Genomic DNA, 16,579 nt, shown 5'->3' with positions numbered 1-16,579 from the left:
AAAGCTTTGTGAATAGGGCCCAGTGTCTTGGTCCAATCTCATCATCAATTTTAATATTTATACCCCAGGGTTAATTTGTAAGCAAAAAGGTACCAGATCTCACAGGTGCAGAGTGTAAAAATTCCCAGGGTTGGGTGGTGCTTATTATTATTATTCTACAAGCCAGAAGCATTAAAAAAAATGTGGGTATAAAAATACACCTATTGAACGTTAATACATTTTGAAGTAGTTTTCCTATAAAATAAATGTGTATGTGTCTCTGTATAGAGTTGTTTTAAGAACATCGTTTTACACATCACTGCTTGTATGCAGACAGTTAAATAAAATAAACCACATATACCCCCATTAAAAATTAATTATAATACAGCATGCTTGTATTTATGCAACCCAAGCCTGGTCTGCTACCCTTTTTTCAGACCTTTATGAGCAATGACACCGTCAAGTAGCATTTGAGTTTTGCCATTTGGAACGCAAAACAACCAGTAATTTTCATACTCCTCGATGTCACATCCTGAAATATTTGTTACAGTACACTACTCAATTCATGGGAATAGAAAAGCAATTTTTATACATCTTGTGTATTGAGACTGAAGCTTTTATACTGCTACCTTGCAAGTTCACAAGCATTCTCAACCACTATGTTGTGCACCAGTTATTCTCATGCCCATTACTGGCGAACAAAATGAGAAGCACGACCAAAGCTGGATAAGGGCAGTGAAAATACATTTTGTAAACTGTTCTTAATGAGCACACTTTCTCAATAATTGCCCCCCCTCCCTCCCTCCCATCTCCAAAGAAAAAAAAATCTCACGGTGGATGGCTAGTTTAGAGTATAATAACTCTTCACTCCTCTTTGTATTTTCTTGTCAATTAAAAGAGTAAGTAGCAGGATTCTGAAAAAGAGCATTACACATCCCCACATGTTGCCATAACTGTTTAAATAACATACCTGTAATTTTTATTTTCATTGTTAACATCCTGAAATATTTTACACTTATAACTTTAAAGTCTGTTTCAAAGCTCTTTTCAAAATGTCCCCTCTCATGCACTGACAGTGTAAAGACTATTGCCCGCATTGTCAAACAAATAACACATCAATAACAGGGGGAAACATAAAACTGTGGCGCCAGTAGACAGGTTTAATTTTTTTCTCAGCAACCATAGATGCTGACAGTTGCTCATTGGGTGTGGACTATATGACAATTGGCACCCAATTCGCATGCACATTACGCACTGTGCTTACCATTGTTTTGGAAAATTTCGGCTTCGTAATGTGGGCTTACACGTAAACCTGTGTGATCAGTTGACAAAAAACAGACATTTTAGGCTTATAGAATTTTACTGTTTATTTAATTGTAGGAACAAGCAAACTGGAGCAGAAAAGTTAGTTTAAAGCCTTAAAAAAAAAAAAAAAAAAAAAAAGCAAAAATCTCTCCGATGATCCAGAATGATAATGATGGGGGGTGGGGGTGGCGGGGGGGAACAGCAAAAGCACCAAAGCGCGATTCTGGGCCACAAACAGTGGAGTTTTAATGCCGAAAAATATGTATATCAAATGTTACTACTGCATTATCTGAATTCTGTTCCTCTATTGAGCATGGTAAGTGCAGATTTAAAATTTAATTTTATCAATGTCTCTTATATTAATTAATTATACATTTTCCTAATCATTAACACAACATTTCCAAGTTGTGTTGTAATTGACGTTTTATTTTTTTTACTTCCCATTTTGTCACAAAAAACGGGGGGCGAGTAAGGATTACATTAGTTGTAGTGATTGTGAGAGTAATGATTAGAAATGGAACCAGCATAAAACACTTGCGAGCTAGTTTTTCCCCTAGTTTAAGGGTGTGTTTACACTGGGTCCATTTAGAGGGTTTGGTCCCCGCATGGTACGTTTGGTGTGAAGTTTGAACAGCAAAGTGTGTTTAGGAAAATAACCATACCAAGTCCAACTAAAGAGGTCTCTGTCCGTTTGGCAAACGTACCACGTGAACAACTACTGGACTCGGTCCTTTTGCACATAGGAAACAAACTATACAAGGCAACCTGACTCTGAAGTAAACATTTTGTGAGTAGTTTACATTAGTGTTACCAGACATCCAATGAAAACTGGGATTATCTGTTTCAGGCTAAAGTTGTTGTCCCGGTCAGAAACCGTAAAATTATTAATCATCCCATTTTGTTATGGTATTGTTTTCTTTCTATTAAGTACAAAACAACATCAGCGTGATCTCCAAGTTAATAGCAGAGTAATGTATTAGGATGTGTTAGCACCATTAAAAAATAAAATTATATGGATTACTTGTTTTATCATTCCGATTATGTGTATACCATGTTTAAATGGCAATAGCTTTTTGCACATTTAAACACATGATGCCTAGATGACAATATAAAGGAAATAATGAATTATGAACTGCAATAAATTTACCTGATGTATTTATTTTAATTTGGAGTGACCAATTATTATTTTGTAATGTCCAATTATGTTTTTTCTTCTCAACGCACAGTCCCCTGGCCGGTAGGGTTCGCTGTTACGTGATGATGATAAGTCCCTGAAGGTTTCCCACTCCCCCATCCCAGGTGCGTCAGAGCCAACGTGACATCCCCCTCAGGGTCCCCAGCAAAAGTATGGCATCTTTCTACAGCATGGATGCAAACTAGTGCCGTCCAAGCTGTGTGACTCATCCTGAGCTCCCCGTGGCAGCACTTTAACTAAAGGAGCCACTCTGAGAGCCCCTCAATGTTTAATTTTCATTATTGTTGCGTGATTACATACTTTTATTTTAATGGGTTCAGAGCTTGTATGGCATCTGTGAATTGAAGAAAAAAAAAGTCCCAGTTTCTCACTGTGGAAATCTGGACAGTGGGAGAAACTGAAACACACCAAAATCCAAGCCAAACTGGACAAAACAAAACTCACAAAAATAGTAAAATATATTCAATCTTTTCTTAATTACTTTGTTTAATGCAGACAGTAGGTGAACTGTGCAGATTTCCGTAAAGTGTATTATTCTCCTAGGCATTCAATACATGCAGGGGTGTGCAATTTCTGAAAAAAAAAAAAAAAGTCCAAGGGACAAAATGCTGGAAATTTGTTTTTACTTGCCCCCTCCCTGTAGCACAAAACAGTAGAATATAACTTCTAGGACATTGGTTTTATTTAAGAGTGAACACAATCAATCAATTCGGGATTAACAGGGGCAGATCTAGCCCTGTAGCTTGAATGGTTCACTAAATTCTTCAACATACACAAAAGGTTCCCTGTGACCCCACCCCACCAAATTTAAGTAATATACTAAGAGTACAACTATAATAAGCAATACTTGGGAGGTATTCATATATAAAATAGCTTCTGCTTTCTCCCCCGCCCCCCCACTCTTTCTCTACAAAACCTAACTCCTGATGTACAGGTGTTTGATTTTGTTGCAACACCGATAACAAAATATTACTGCTGCTTTCTGGATTACTGATTTTTATTGGCGTTCTTTCTGTTTTGTAACTCCTGAACCCCAGATTTTTAAAGGGCTGGTGTATAAATTTTTCTGCCAAAATGCACACAACATTTACAAAAGGCTTAAACAAAATGTTTTTTTTCTTTTGTTTATTTCTATTATATACAGGTGGTGGTCACAAAAATGGAAACACCAATGTAAAATCACTTAATAGGGTGTTGGGCCACCACATGCGGCCAGTACAGCCTGTATGCACTGTGGCATAGAGTCAACCAGCCTCTGGAATTCTGCAGAAGGGATGTGGCATCATTTTTCCACAAGAAAGACAATCAGCTCATGCCTAGTTGATGGAGATGGAAAACACTGTCTCAGACATTGTTCCAGAATATCCCATAAATACTTGATTGGGTTCAGATCTGGTGGATAACATCAGTATCATGCTCATCAAACCACTGGGCGACCACACGTGCTCTGTGGATGGGGGCACTGTCATCGTGGAAGACACCCTCAACCCCCCCACCCCCCCAGCATAAAAAAAATGCTGCAACATGGGTTGAAGATGATCACTCAGTACCATTAAGTAGCAATTAGCAGTGTCTTTGCCTTCTAAGGGAATGAGTACACCCAAACCATGCCAGGAAAATGCGCCCCACATTACGGAACCACCAGAACCCTTCACTTTTGGAACCAAACACTCAGGGCTGTAGAGTTCTTTAGGTGTATGTGCACTCATCCTTTGTTGAGAACATGGTGAAGGATGATTCATCTGACCATATCACATTTCTCCACTGCTCTGTAGTCCATTGCCTGTGCTCTTTGCACCACTGGACTCGCAAACGTGCATTGCCAGGTGTGAGGAGCGGTTTGTGCACTGCAACCTAACTATGGTATCCCGCTCTGTGGAGTTCTCGGTGGACCGTTTTTGATGAAACTGGCTGCTCGCACCCCAGGTTGAAATGTGCAGTCAACTGATCTGCAGTTGCTCGCCTGTTTTGCCTTGCACTTCAAATTAATGCATGGATATCAGGATCCTGAGTTTCCGCCCACTGTTGTATTTTGCTCATGATGTCTTTCCCTCGGAGTTCCATGCCGACATCACCTTAGACACCATTGCTCGCACTGTTTTGGTCACTGAAGCTCCTGCCAAACGTGCCCCAAGAATCACCCCTCTTTCAAAGTTACTGAGGTCTCCTCCTGCAGACATCCTAGCCATAATTATAGGCAACCAGGCCTGTCCAGCACTTTTATGTGTGACCCTAAGCATGTTGGGATGTTACTTGCTTAATTAAGGCATGAGCCACACCTGTGTGGAAGCCCTTGCTTTCAATATACTTGGTGTCCCTCATTTACCCAGGTGTTTCCATTTTTTTTTGTCCACTACCTGTACTTCAGCAGTATAACATTTTCCAACTATTTTTCCTCATCTAACATATTGTCCCATGATGGCTAACTGGAACATTGCTGCAGCAGGGTGATCCTGGTTTCATACCCAGATGGCTTTTTTTTGTTTGTTTACACAGGGCACTACTGCACTACTCTCACTGAAAAATACATACATTAATTAATACATAAACACAATGCCATCAGATTTACAATCTATTTAAAAAAAATATTGTACTGATAATATATATGCATTCCATTTCTATCATTAAACATTTTTAGCAATCTTCATGTTTTAATAGTTTCACAAATCAATGGATTATGCATGTCCAATAAATAATAATAATAAATCGCTTCTGTTCAAATCTAGGGAAAACTATGTATGTAAACATCCATATGGTAAATAGCAAACTAGGTTAAAAATACTAAAATCTAAAAGAAGAAAAAAATTAATTAATTAATTTTTCTGTCAGGCAAAGTTTGTCTTGAAAAGCTTCAAAACAGTAAACACCATGGTGTTTGTTTTTTGTAACTTTACTAGATTGCTGCATTTAAAAATATCAGGTTTATGTATTAAGAAAGCAGTATCACTTATTTGCTAATTTACAAAATACGTAAATACCGTAAGTTTAAAAGATTAGTCTGTGCGTTGCCAGAGACTCTCAGGGAGCCATTTCTGGGTTTCTTTGAGGCTAATAGCAATCAGTTTTAGCCACAGCTACCAAGTCAGAAGTGATGGGGCGGGAGATAAACACTTCCACAATTCAGCTTTCAGAAATTTGTGTGGCTCTCTAGAAATATACCCGGGGTGTCTTTCTAGCAACAGAACGAACGTAAGACACATAAATACATAAAAATGATTTGTCTGATGGGCAAGGTATAACAGCAAATCTTGTTGTCCCGGGTGTCGGGCGATACAAATTGCACACCAGACACGTATTAATTAAATTAGCGAAGTGCTCCCCCCAGTGATTTCTTCCACAGAAATATAAGAATCTAAAACATGCTATATTAAAAAGTAGAGTAATACATCAATAGCTGCCATCTTCAATATGCCTGGCAGGACAGTGTAACCATCCGGTTCACACACTATATAAACAAACTGACTTCACTTGAACACTGCATTATGAACACAAATGGACTTGGTCCTGAAAAAAAATGGAAAAAGGACTCATACTTTAGTTCACTTCCAAACGAACCAGCCTATGTAATGTTTAGAAAGGAAAACGATGATGCAATTTGATTGCAGTTTGCTAACGGGACAGCGTAGGTGCTGTGAAACTCAGGGAAAGAACAAAAATGCAGCATTCTGATTGGCTGAAACACTTTCCAGCATGGGGAGGTAGTGTCTTTATTGGCATGAGATGAGATGTTAGTGTGGTTCAGTTTTGCACACCATGTGAAATATTTCTGGGGGTGCTCCTGCACACGACCCACCCACGAAACACTAAAAAAGAATTGTACAGTGGAGAGGGGGGCGCTTGATTAGGGTGGGGTTTGATAATTTAGCACCAGCAGGCTCTCTGGAGCTAAACTTTCAAAACGATTTGCACCTCTGAATAATGATCCATGATGTGGTACAGAACAGAAATGCCAGAAAAGTTTTTTTTTTTTTGTATTTATTTTTAAAATCGCTCTTCCTGCAGTGATTTAGGGCAGATCTCAAACCCCAGTGCACTAGAGCGGCCATTTTGAAACAGTTGTCAGGATGTTAACAATGAAAAGAAATTGTAGGTATGTTACTTAAACAGTTGTAGCAACACCTGGGGACATAGAACATTATATTTTTCGGATCCCCGCTACTTACTCTTTAAGAACCAACAAGATGAAGTTGTGGGATAAATTAATTAGAAGGAACCAGATAAGCATTTATGAGTCTAACAGCCTCTTGCTCGTAACTTTTCTTATGTTATGGCAGCCATCTTAAATGACAGGTCAAATGTCAGATTTAATGAGTTTCCATAACACTGAAAATATGGAGTCAAATGGTTTGAGATATGATCAGTAGAACTTGCGGTGGTGAACTGACCGCTTCCCTCACAGGGATTTTTAATAATAAAAGGTAATTTCAGTAATACTAATTACTTTCACAGTGCGGGAATTTCTGACAATATGCAATACAACATTCATATGTTCAGGTGCTTTAGCAACTGAAAAAAAAAGAACCTTGTTTAAGTCATTTGAGTGCAGCCAAGGTTTGTAAACCTTAATCTTGATTGTCTTACTACAGTGTTACATACTGTGCATACCATTTGATTTATTGTTACAACTAAATATACATTGCAGCCCAAGGGCAAATACTGCAATAGCGAAAAATCAAAGCTTCGTCATGGTGAGGCAATATAGGGTTTCCAACGAACTAAACAGACAAGTTCTTTCTCATTCCGGTCGTTTTATTTTGGAAGTCCATTAAGTTCATGTATTTTCGTAACGCACTGTTTATGTAATATTGTCAGGCTTTCTTGCTCCCAAAAGTTAAAACACAAATAAATACAATAGTTGGACTACTAACCTAGATGACAAATTGCTTCGTGTGCAGATTTTATCTTCTATAGTATTGCTTTGGATTCCACATTTCGGGAAATTTAGAAGAGCCTGACTTTAAAACGCGTTAAAGGTTTTACTTATTTCCCCCCCCCAATTCTGAACATTGAGACCAAAGTTTTAAAATGATACGATATAGATACTAATATACACTGACAATTACATTCTCGTGTATGTATCGAACGTTTAGAAAAACGTTCTAGTTTGTACATAACCGTTTTCAAGTATAGTGATATTTGTTTTAATATTGTCAATGTAATACGTATTTCTTGTATGACATTAGTAGTTAATGAATTTCTGCAAGTAACCTACCGCATAGATGTTGCAAAGACTGCTATAGCCAAAAGTTTTGCATCACCCTATAGAATTAACCAATTGTGCTTGATGAAAATCGAATTAATCCTGCTGAATAATTACGTTAACACCTTTAATTACATCAACTTTGTAGTTTTCGTAACAAAAAACTTGACACATTTTAAAATGTGACATTTCGAAATCTAACATTAAATACTGTACTACTATTATGGATTCCGGTAGACTTGGCTAAGATTATATTATGTTATTATCTAAATTAGGTCCAATATATATAATATATATATATATAATATATTGATATATATATATATATATATATATATATATATATATATATATATACACACACACACACACACACAATCAATTGTCTCAATCATATTATTCTAGGTGATGCAAAACTTACATACGTAACATACCGAAACACTGCAATTTCTATTACTTTTTGGAACATATTCGTCTGTACCATCATTACAGGTCCTATCATCACCCCAGATAAGTGTGTCTTCACATTTTCCACCAAGACAAGTAGTTTTCATGGGACAATACTGTCTCTACAGCAATTTGATAAGCACACAGCATTAATAATTTGGGGAGGGGGAGGGGGAGGGGACTTTTGTATTTTCACAGTATGATTACACATGTTACATATCGATCTTTATGGTGTCTCGAGAGTAAAAAAAATAAAAATGATACAATTCGCAAGCAGTTTTAAACGGATTCTAGTAAACTTTAACCCAGTTCCCCAAAATAAAAAAAAAACTCCAACGACGCTAACATAATACATCATTTCATAAATAAATAATAACATACGGTGAAAACTTGATATAAATGCTCTGTTTGTACATACCAGTCTCCAAAATATCATTATTACCCTTCAGTTTACCCAACGGCCCACACACATGTGAAACATTTACCAGGCCCCGCTGACACACATTCAATTTTGCACTTTTTTTTTTTGGTAACTTACTTTACTGTTCTAAAACCGGTAGCCGGATAGTCCATTTGCGCACACTCTTCTCAAATCTTAAATCCTGGAATTGGCTCCAGCTTTGACTTACGAATTAAAAACAACGAGAAAAAAAAACAAAACAAAACAAAAAAAAAAACAAGAATTGAAACTAAAAGGAAAAAGAATTACTGGTCAGTAAACTTCAAGCAAGGATGAGGTAATTGAGATAAAAATAAAAGGATGGCGTCATTTGAAACCAATCCCACTCTGACTAAACCGAACTTCTTAAAGGAACAAAAACATAATTTAACTTTATCATTCTAGATGTTTACACATTTTTAGTTTGAAACGCTTAAAAACGAACAAGCAGTTGTTACAAAATTGCAGCTGGACCTGCAGTGTTAGTTTTGGTTAATTGGGTCACTTTTAACTCGTTGTCTATACTTGGTTTCTCTAAGCTTGTGCTAATGGGCGGAGCTCGAACGAAGCCCGAATACAGTCAAGTCAGGCTGTATTCAAATGACCTGCTAACTCGCTCATCATAGTCACTTAACCGCCTGGAAATGTTCCCAATTATTTGCTGAAAGCTCCGCTCTGTTGTTAACTCTTTGGTGGTTTCCAATGTGCAATGTTGTCAGCAATTTTGGATGTTAAAAATGTTTTTGACAAATAGTAATTGGCAAAATATAAAGATAATATAACAGAAACACGCATGTGCTAGGTACCGTACCAGAAACCATGAAAGATAAACATACAGTATTTCACGTATTCTAAGGTGCCCAGGCGTCACTTTTTTCCATCAAAGTTCCAAGTGTCCCGATATTTTGCAGAAAATCTTTAAAAAGTCCCAGGTTTCAGCCACTTCCTGTACCTTATGTCAAAATAACGTAAATAACAGCTTTGAGTATATGGCACTTGCAGTGAAAATTAAACAAAATAAAAAAGCAAGGTACTGTACTAAATGACGAACATTATTTTTATAAAGTGATTATCACAGGCGTACGTGCTTATTCCACAGTGGGCCTTGCGTTTTCATTTAGTTTATATATTCAATATGAATCTACAATTATGTGTATACAGTCATTTTGTAGCTGTTTAGTTTGATGGGATTTAGTACAGACACAGAAACAAAAAAACCAAACAACAACAAAAAAAAAACAAAAATAGAGCTGCGAGAGGTTGGAAGCACATCAACAATTTTAATAAATAGAGCCTGATGCAGTGAGTAAAAGAAAAAAAGAAAAATAACATAACGTAATGTATTTTTTAGCAATGTATTATTATTATTATTATTATTATTATTATTATTATTTATTATTATTATTATATTATTATTATTGTAATGAACCTCTGCATTGGAAGTGAAACAAGACTCAGGGAGACCAGATGGGATTCCAAATCTGCTGTTTTTAATTACTGCACTAAGTAAAATAAAATAACAGCGAATCACTGTTTGGACTGGTGTTCATGTTAAATCAGTAAATAAAAACAACTCCCTCGCTCTTCTCTTTCTTTCCTCCAACACTCTCACTCGCTCTCGTCCTCTCTTTTTCAGACACTCTGTGCTCTTTCACTGCTTCACAGATAGGCACTCTCTGTTAGCCTTTTGCTCTGTCCTTCACAGTCTCACTCCAGTCGAGTCTACACATGTTCCTCGGCTCCCAGCTCTAAGAACCCCCCCTCCCCCGAGGCTATAAGTAGAGGGGCAGGGCATCTGCATTGGCTTGCTTTTCTCCTGCCCGGTGTTGTATTTTGTATTGAAAGGCCTGTAGCTGTTTTATCTAGAGGGTGACCTGTCCCTCAGTTTCTCGGAATGTCATCAGCCATTGTAAGACGGCGTGATCTGTCCAAATTGTGAAGTGGAGTCCACAGAGGTAGTGGCGAAAATGGCAGGCCAACTCAACCACTGCCAGAAGCTGTCTTCGTGTGACACAGTAGCAACGTTCTGCCTTGCTTAGCGACCGGCTGTAGTACGCCCTTCAGGCCCCGGTTGGGACAAGACAGCTCTAATGTCCTCGTTACTCCAGCAGGAAGGGAGAGTGGGGGTCCGGTGGAGCTAGCACTGGAGACTGGGACAGGGCGCTCTTCAGTCAAACGAAAAGTCTTCTGGCACTCAGGGGTCCACACAAAGGGCTCTTCTTTCCCCAGGAGGCTGTACAGAGGGGCAGCGATGGTGCCAAAGCCCTTCCCAAACCTTCTATAAGAAGAGACGAGTCCTAGGAAGCTATTGAGTTGGTGTGGGTTAATGGGTGTGGGTGAGTCCCGGACAGCCTTGATCTTGCTGGCCTCCATGCTGTTGCCCACTCTCCAAATCGGTGCCCCAGGAAGGTGACCTCTCTACGCATCAGCTGTCATTCACCAGAGCACCTCTTGCAGAGAAGCCAGGGCCGCCCAGAAGGTCCTCCCATGGACCAGCAGGTCATTCAGGTAAACCAGACATTCTTTGGGGGGCACACCGTCCAACACCTTCTCCATCAGCCGCTCGAACATTACAGGGGCATTGCAAAATACAAATGGCATTACTGTGAACTGCAATAGCTCTCAGCCATTGGAGGCAGTCTTGGGTCACGCAGAGGGTGCCAAAGCTACCTGCCAGTAGCCACTGAGGTCAAGAGAGGAGAACCACCGGGATCCGTACATCGGATCTAGGGACTCATTGAGTGTTTCTCTGTCACATCGTTCAAGCGCCAGTAGTCAACGCAGAAGCACCCCTTGCCGTCCTTCTTGGGGTCCATGGCCACGGGAGACGTCTAGGGGCTCTCCGAGGGTTCAATTATGCCAGCCTCTCTCATCTCCTGAAGAACCTGTTCTGTGGTCTCCTGCCATGCCAGTGGTTGTCAGCGAGGGCACAGCTTATTGGGACTAGCCTCCCCTGTCTCAATCTGCTGTTGGACCAGGTGTGTCCAGCCCACATCCTCCGAAGTAGTGGCAAAGCTGGAACGGTACTTAAACAACAGCTCCCACAGCTGGGCCTGCTGCTCAGGGCAAAGCTCCTCACAGTTCTGATGCCAGACTGTGGTCACAGTGGGGTCCTCTATAGGAACTGGAAGAAGACGAGAGGAAGAAGGAGCTTGATTCCTCTGAGCTGGCCTGGGCCGGGGAAGGGCTGAGTTCCCCCATTCCAGTGGCTTCATCTCTGAGTTCTCGTTGTTCCAGGGCAGGGACACAGTCCCTTGGGCAAGTGGACCAAAGGTCACAGGCTGTAAGCCTCGGCGGCGGGGGTGTGCTAAGTTTTGCAATGGTGCAGGTTGAAGTCTCTTGCTCCGTTGGGCCCGTCAAGAGGCTGTGTTGTCCTTAGCAACACTGGCGCATGACGGGACTGGTGGCCCGCCAGAGGGAGGGATGAGGTTACTCAGGGGTGGGCAGGGAATTGTGGTGGCGTAGTTGAAGACCCCTGCAGCATTGGGCTCATAAAGAGACTGCATGGTCCCTGGTGACGCTGGTGCCTAATGTGGCTGGTGGCCTGGTGTATGGTGAAACCCGGGCGAGGCCTGAGATCCCCCTTCTCGGTACAGCTGGTTGTGCTCTCGGCAGAGCCTGAAGCTGTCAAACAGAGGGATCCCGACCGTGCCTCGATGACTCGGAGGGAAGGCAGGCCACTTCTGTATGTGCAATGTCCTGGTTCTGAGGTCTAGTTGCCCGCCTATGTAGCACAGGAACGCAGGGGTCCTGGCTCTTCAGACCTTCTCAAAGACGACTCAGGTAAATGCATTCAAAGGTATTTAATTTAACTTTATTAATTAACTTATGTCCATACATCATTTGGCCCTCCAAAAACTACAGAAGTCTTTTTTACACTGGCAGTTTTTAACTTCTTTGGAACAATGTCAGTGTCCGACCCAGATGCAGCCCCCTTATTTCTTTCTTTTTTTTCAGAACTATTACACAACTTTCTCAAAACTGATGTTTTGTTGGGTCAGAGGTTACTAGCACTTAGCCTGTGGGAGTTCAACCTTTACTGTTGGTGACCTCCTCTAGTGTACCTTGCATGTCCAACTTCTTGTGTCTCCTCATGGTCTTCAGTTTCTTCATCTTCACTAGAGACTGCTTGACCTAGATCACTGTAGTTGTCCTCACAGTCCATGTTTGTTGAGAACTGCCTTCGATCACATCTTAGATAATACCTGTTTCTTCTGTAGTGTTGTCCATGTGGTGTATGCTGTATGATGGTGATTCAGGCATTCTTTCTACTACTGTTGCTGGCTGCCATCCATATGTTGTTTCCATGCACGCTCTTTTACCTAGTTGGAATATAGATAGTGCCTTTGCATGGGCATTTTAGTGTTGCCTTTGTTTATCCCTCAGCTTCTTCATTCTGGCTCTTCCCAGTTTGTGTTGTCTTCACCAGCAGTAGCTTGACTGTCAGTTCATTTGATTAGGGATAACCTGGGCTTGAGTGTGTGAGTTTTATTGCCCATGCCGCTGCAAATTTGCACATCTTGTGACTTGCAAAGGATGCATGGTCACTCACCAGTTCTTTTAGGATTCCATGTCTCGCAAAGACTAATTTCATCTTCGCCATTACCATGTGTGATGTCTTATCTGAAAGTCTCAGTACTTCTGGATAGTTTGAGTAGTAGTCAGTGAAAAGCAGATATGAATGTCCTTGAAAGTCAAAGATGAGCACGGTTATCTTACTCCAAGGTAGATCTGGTATGTTGTGTGGCAGAAATGGCTCATTTTGATTGCTGGGGAGGTGTTGCTGACAAGATTCGCATCCTTCCGCTAGCAGTTCTATTTCTTTTGTAATGCCTGGCCAATACATAATTGCTCTTGCATGTGCTTTTGTCCTGTGAATGCCTTGGTATATATGAAGTTTCTGGACTACTTCCTGTCTTTCGTCACTATTAATCTGTCACCTAGCATCAGCAAGTCATTCTGAGTAGCAATTGAGGCTGTAATCTTTTTTCAGCTGCATTCTTCTTTCTGGCCAGCCTTTTCTGTGCACTTCTTTTATTGCTTGCAAAGTCTGATCATTCAATGTATCTGCTTTGCACCTTCGTAGCATTTCTTCACTGAATGCTGCTGTTGCTTCCATGGCCTATATTAGTATCGCATCTGTTAGCTCATCGCAGGGTGTTTGATGGTCTTGTGCTACTGTCTTGACAATCTCTCCGCTAGTGCTTTCTTTAATCCCGCAGCTGCTTTGTTGTGCTTCTGTTACCATTGCTATTCTATTTATTTGTGTAGTAATCTTCTTATTGTTGCTGTCAGTGCTTCCTCATTTGAAATGTACTGTGCTAGGTAACGTACCATTCCTAGCAGGCATTGACGACTTTTCTTGTCCTGTGGTGGTGGCATGTTTGTGATTTTCTGAACCTTGGATGTGTCTGGTCTTTCCCCTTCTACTGTGATGATGTGTCCCTGTGGCAAAGTGGTTAACAATATGCAAGTGCAGGAATGCAGCAATGATCAATGAACAGACAGACAACTGTAATCCAGGTGCAATGATATTTATTTTTATAATCCAAAGTCTGATGACAAAACAGCAGTAAACAATAACAATGAGAAACAGGAAATACAGGGGCATGTATTCACTGTTTTAATACATAGGTTGGTCCCGAAATAATAGTCCCAGTCTTAAATACCCACACGTAACACAGAACACAAACACAAGTCCACAGTGTGTGATAAAGTGCTTGTGGTGTAAATATAGTTATTTGTGAAAGTGCAGTGCAGTCCGGGTTTGTGCTGGCCTCTGGTGACAGCTCCGGATCGTGTTAGCCATCTAAATAACAACAAACAGTATATTTAATAACTACAAAACACTAATGATAATAACACACGTCTTTCCTTCCAGTTCAGCTTAACCATAATAAGGAACGGATCACTTCGCTATGCCACCTTTTGTACCATCAATCATGACCCTTTGGTTAACTAGTGCAACCGCTCTTCCAATCTGCAGCTGCCACGTCGTTTCCCTTCCGGGTTGATGGTTTAGTATATCATAGCTCTGCCCCCTTTCTAGATGACCGAATTCCTTCTAACCCTGGGAATGAATTGTCTGGCCATCCAGTCCAGGGCACTCTGTTCCCTTTACACAATATGCTTACTTATTTATAACCAAGGATCATTCTGTCTCTGTCACAATCACATATATTTGACTTCTTTCACCAGGAACTGTATTTTTTCTTTATTGAATGTGACATTGGTGGTTTTTGCATTTTCCATCGCCTTGTGGAGTATTTTGTCATGTTCCACCTTTGTTGCTGCTGCAATTATCATATCATCCACAATAATCTGGACATCTTCGATATTTTCAAAGATTTCATTGTTTTTTTGTTGGAAAACTTCACTGGCAGACTTAACACCAAATGATAACCTTTTGAAGCGATATCTTCTCCAAGGTGTTGAACGAGCAGAACTCTGATGATTCTCTGTGAAGTTTAACTTGCCAGTATACATATGTTTCATCTAAGATGGAAAATATCTTTTTTCCATCCAGCTTGCATTGTGCATCTTCAGTTGTGGGAATAGATAAATGTTGTCTTTGTATGGCTTAGTTCAGGTTTCATGGATCTAAGCATATCTGTAGCGAACCATTTTTCTTTTCAGTGATGACTAAGCTGACGTGGACAGGCACTGCTCTACTCCCAGGTCACTTCTTCCCATTAATGGACTAGTTAAAGGGCAGCCTGTAGTGATTTTGGTTTGGTGAGGCGCAGTTTTGGAGCTCACTCGGTCCCATGCCTTAGATGAACTAGAACCAGGCTTACTCCTCTTGTTCCTGGGCAGCAGCGTTGGCATACACCACCATCTCTCCAGGTTGGTGGCAATCAATCCAGACTTTCTCCGGCCGTCCGTGTCCATTTTCAGAATCGAGCCCTCAGTAGCTTTGGCTCTCCCATAGTGCTAAAGCTGCGTTGAAGGGTGGCCACCAGTGTGTGGTAACTGCCCATCTCCTCCACGGCCAGGTTTAGCAGCACCGTCTGGGCATCTCATCTCAGTGCTGCCGTTAGTTGTTGCACCTTATCTCCCATGTTCCAGCTGCACAGCTTGCCCAGTACTTTCCTCGAGCGTGGAAAGCCTCCCTGCTCGTGGTCCCGCAAAGCTGGGTAGCTTTGCACGCCGCCGTCAGTTTGGGTGGCCTGCGGTCTCTCCTGATTCCAGGTATCCTGCACACTGCTCTGCGGGACCCAGCCAGGCCCCATGCTTGATGCTTGGGATTCCTATCATGAATCTTACTCCTGACACCAGTGTAGGGTTTTACAGGAAGCAGAAAACAGGAGAGGATGTTTGCTTTTCTTCTAATGCTTTTTATTCACAGCTCTGTCAGCTACTCAGGTCACACACAAAATGTCGGGTCGAGTCCTTTCTTATACCACTAGGACCAATGGGCACAGACGAACAACAACAAATGGGGACAGACAAACAACAGCCAATTACACGAGAGACACAGAACTCACACACGCAGACGGGTTACAGACAGACGGAGGTAAACAAAACAGTGGTGGGAAATACAGAGCGGGGGGTTACAAATTCAAACAGCGGGAATGACATAGACACACACAGCACATAAACACACATACACAGCAGAAATACAGTACACAGATCTCTACAGTGCTGTTCTAAATAGCATTGAGGACGTGAATGTTTTCCCCAGATAAGAGCCATCAACCAATTTTTTGTTTTATGCATTGAACAGCATTGAAATGTTTTTAGAAAACCAAAGAGTTCCCCTTGGAGAGCTGCATTGCTCTTGAAACAATCTACTGTGCTGTTCAGACACAAACACAACTGATTGTTACAGATAGAGGCACAACCTATATGTAAACTGCGGTATACAGGCTTTGACAATGCCACTTGTACATAAAACCTTATGTTCATTTTAACTTTAATGCTAGGTTGTATATTTTCAGATCTTTCCAAAAAGACTTACGGTGTGTCACTGGCAACATAAACGTCATGTAAAGGTCTATAGGATCAATCAAAT

General features: G+C 40.8%; 1 protein-coding gene across 1 annotated transcript in view; it reads right to left on the bottom strand.

The window, feature by feature from the left end:
• Positions 1–9,035, bottom strand: part of dusp16 (dual specificity phosphatase 16) — a 48,192-nt gene extending 39,157 nt beyond the window's left edge. The window contains exon 1 of the mRNA XM_041255294.1: positions 8,665–9,035. The gene's annotated coding sequence lies outside the window, so the exon portion shown is untranslated. The remainder of the gene's footprint in view (positions 1–8,664) is intronic.
• Between the last annotated feature and the right edge of the window lie 7,544 nt (positions 9,036–16,579).

The sequence above is a fragment of the Polyodon spathula genome, chromosome 7, assembly GCF_017654505.1.
Source record: "Polyodon spathula isolate WHYD16114869_AA chromosome 7, ASM1765450v1, whole genome shotgun sequence".
Taxonomy (NCBI): domain Eukaryota; kingdom Metazoa; phylum Chordata; class Actinopteri; order Acipenseriformes; family Polyodontidae; genus Polyodon; species Polyodon spathula.
Note: the sequence above shows the minus strand (reverse complement) of the source record. Positions and strands in the feature narration are given on the sequence as shown.